This window comes from Schistocerca cancellata, chromosome 4, assembly GCF_023864275.1.
Source record: "Schistocerca cancellata isolate TAMUIC-IGC-003103 chromosome 4, iqSchCanc2.1, whole genome shotgun sequence".
Taxonomy (NCBI): domain Eukaryota; kingdom Metazoa; phylum Arthropoda; class Insecta; order Orthoptera; family Acrididae; genus Schistocerca; species Schistocerca cancellata.
Window position 1 is genome coordinate 163,049,862 of NC_064629.1, and position 3,965 is coordinate 163,053,826.

A 3,965-nucleotide genomic window follows, 5' to 3' on the forward strand; every position below is an offset into this window, starting at 1 on the left:
TGGTCCTCTTTTCTCCAAAAGTCTCTTTAATTCCCCTGTAGGCAGTATCTATCTTACCTCTAGTGATATACACCTCTACATCCTTACATTTGTCCTCTAGCCATCCCTGCTTAGCCATTTTGCACTTCCTGTCGATCTCATTTTTGAGACGTTTGTATTCCTTTTTGCCTGCTTCATTTACTGCATTTTTACATTTTCTCCTTTCCTCAATTAAATTCAATATATCTTCTGTTACCCAAGGATTTCTACTAGCCCTCGTCTTTTTACCTACTTGATCGTCTGCTGCCCTCACTACTTCATCCCTCAAAGCTACCCATTCTTCTTCTACTGTATTTCTTTCCCCCATTCCTGTCAATTGTTCTCTTATGCTCTCCCTGAAACTCTGTACAACCTCTGGTTCTTTCATTTTATCCAGGTCCCATCTCCTTAAATTCCCACCTTTTTGCAGTTTCTTCAGTTTTAGTCTACAGGTCATAACCAATAGATTGTGATCAGAGTCCACATCTGCCCCTGGAATTGTCTTACAATTTATAACCTGGTTCCTAAATCTCTTTCTTACCATTATATAATCTATCTGATACCTTTTAGTATCTCCAGGGTTCTTCCATGTATACAGCCTTCTATCATGATTCACAGTATCACAGCTAAATATTGACTCAGCTGGAAAGATGACGTGATGTCAGTCACGGACTACATTCACTTCAGCGAAGGCACTCTTATAAAGTTATCTATTACCACCAAGGACCTTTCAAACGCAGCCACATAGGCTCTAAGTCTAACACCCTTCAAATGGTTGCGAATGGTTTGCAAGTATTCACAGTGATTGCTCTCATTCTTGAGTTGAACGGCGTATAAAAATGAACGTTCCATACAGGTCACAACTAAACCGTGGACTTGCTGAGGCGTCGACACCTTTTTTAATCCTGACCGTCGAGGCCAGCCAATTAGCCCTGCCCTTCATCACTGCTTTACCCACTTTCCGGGCTCTGTGAGGTTGAACACTGCACCTAGCTGTCGCGTCACACGCACTGAAACCATCAAACTCGATGAGTGCCAGGGCGTTGTCCCTTGTAGTCTGCGTATGCTGAGACAGTCTGCAAGTAAATGACGGTTTGTCATATACCTATGTATGGTGCAATGTGCTATCTCGTTCAGCACAGCTGGCTTATATTCATGTTACCCTTGCAACACATCAACAAACAGTACAATGTGAAAAATAAATAATATCGAGGAGACGCGAACTCCAGCTACTTCAGTCAAATTCCAGATTTTTTAAAATACGGATGGAAGTATGGAAGGGAGGGTGGGGAGGGCAGAGTGGGCAGGGGTCGTAACCCGAGGCCTGGCCACAGTATCCCCCTCGCCCAGCAAGGTATCAGGGATAGTAAGTGGAAATCAATTGTGGAATTTATTTATGTATTTATTGATTTTTTATTTGCTTATTTTAATATATTCGTAATTCACTTTATACCACAACAAAAATAAATGTACCTAGCACCGCATCGTGCTCTGAGCAAACAGAACAATATCTCGGTACTTTCCTACATCGAGATAATATATATGAGTAAACAAAAGAAGTGCTTCTTACACGATGCAGAAGGGTTGTCACTATTCACCTTACGCTTCATCATCCATGTACGTCTTCACGTATGTCGTATGTTATTCGACGGATAATCAGACGTAGTCTTGTCAGTCAATGAGCATTAAAGGCTTGTTCTTGCCACATGTACAGGGTGTCAATTATTGAACTATACGAAAAAAACGTAAATTAGTTACAAACTACGGCGTTTATTGCTTATCTAATTCAGAACATCACGTAACATACAGATTACTCTGTCTACTTTATTGGTTCACTCTTGTTTACACACTCCTAGCATCACACCTTAAAAGACGTACTTAATATAACTACACATTACGACATTTTTCAAATGAATCTAGAGACACAGTTTATCTGTCAAATAGTTGTATATACATAGGTCACTCTGAGTTTATATTTGTACTTATTTCTGTTTTCTAGTTAGTGTTTATGAGTGCAATACATCGCCGTTATTAGACCGAGGTATGGATGAGGCTAGCAGTGAATAGATCCTACAGAAGCAATTGTCTAGCATTAAATTATTCTGGTGAGACTAAGGCAAACGAAAAGTGTCCCATTTTGAAAGACAGTTTCTTACACAGAATGCGCAACAGCAATACTGCAGGGTGCTTACATACAAACAGTTAGTAACTGAACGTCATATTTTAATGGTTTGGGCTTACTGTAGAAAGTGAAGAGATGATATAAAATTAATCGCCATTGTCATTGGTTGCTGTCAATATTCTGGCATACATCATGGATGTTCAGACGTATGAGAACGGTAATCCAGGGTGTGTCGTCAATCAGACAGTGGTGATACATTACAGTATTAAATAAATTTAACAAAGTAACGAAAAATGATCAGATCGTTCTAGCTAGTTGTAAATCACCACATAATCCCATTCATACTGTTCACAGATGAAGACACATTCATCGTGACAGTATCAATAACCCTCGTAATTCACGTGGGTCGTCCGACGAAAACACATATGCCTTTGTAAGACACATTTTCAAGAACGATTCTGCATTTATATCAACGGCTGTATGATTATTCTACAATTCACAATTAAGTGCCTGGCAGAGGGTTCATCGGTCTACAGTAAAGATATTTCTCTACCGTTCCACGCTCGAACAACGCGCGGGAAAAACGATCACTTAATTCTTCCGGTGCGAGCTCTGACTTCTCTTATTTTATTACGATAATCATTTCTCTCTATGTAGGTGGGTGCGAACAAAATATTTTCTTACTCTCAGGAGAAAGTTGGTGATTGAAATTTCTTGAAATGTTCCTGCCGCAACGAAAAACGCTTTTTTTAAATGATTGCTACCCCAGTTCGAGTACATTTTCGTGGTACTCTCTCCCCTCTTCCACAATAATACAATACGAGCTGCCCTTCTCTGGAAGCTTTTGATGTCCTCCATCAGTCCTAACTGATGCAGATCCCACACCGCACTGCAATATTCCAGAAGAGGATAGACAAGCGTAGTGTAAGCAGTCTCTAAGGCCATGGCCTACGTGAGCGACAGAAGCGAGCGACAGTGAGCGATTTCTGGATATGCGGCACTCCAGCGACAAGCAGCAGCATCGGGCGACAACCTTGGGTGTCCTGCGTGTGAGCAACCATGTCGCGCTACAAGATTCTACAAAATACTGTAGAATACTGTAACTGGAGAGTAAGGCTACAGAATTAGGTTTACTTAAGAAAATAAAGCGAAAAGGAATGCTGTGCATGAAATATACAAAGGGAGGAATCTCCATGGAGAATTTCATAAGTATCGTCAACTATGAAAATCACCTGACAAATTCTTCGAATACACGTGAATGAGCAGAGGAGCATTCAACTATCTCATCAATAAATTAAGTATGAATGTTTTTCTTTACATAATCAAGAACTTTTAGCAGCCAATAAATGCTGAGGAATGACTATTACATGACTAACTACGCTAAATACAAATATAAGCACACAGATTAATAACAGTGAACAACAGCTAGCTCTGGTGTAGGGGTGCCAACAGCCATACAATGTTGAATAGACCAGTTCTAGTCCGATCACCGAAGTTAAGCAACATCAGGCCCAGTTAGTACTTGGATGGGTGACTGCCTGGGAACACTGTGTGCTGTTGGTTCCCAGTCAGACAGCTGATTGGCCTCTGTAATAAAAAAAAATTGACTGAAAGGATCAACAATCAACAACGAACTTGAATGGATGTCATGTGGTGCAGTGTATACAGTTCGTAATTACGTGTTTGGGAAAGGTCCTCGGTTCGATTCCAGACCGTTCTTATATTTTCACTTACCTAGATACGATTCTGTATACTAAGTTTCATGTATACTGTTTACACTACATCGCTAAGTATATTTTAAGGTCTTGCCAAAGAACTTGATCTT

At 40.3% G+C, this 3,965-nt stretch overlaps 1 pseudogene; it reads left to right on the top strand.

Annotated features, from left to right (window-relative positions):
* The first annotated feature begins 3,584 nt into the window (after positions 1 to 3,584).
* LOC126185459 (5S ribosomal RNA) lies at positions 3,585 to 3,703 on the top strand (annotated as a pseudogene).
* Positions 3,704 to 3,965: the final 262 nt, after the last annotated feature.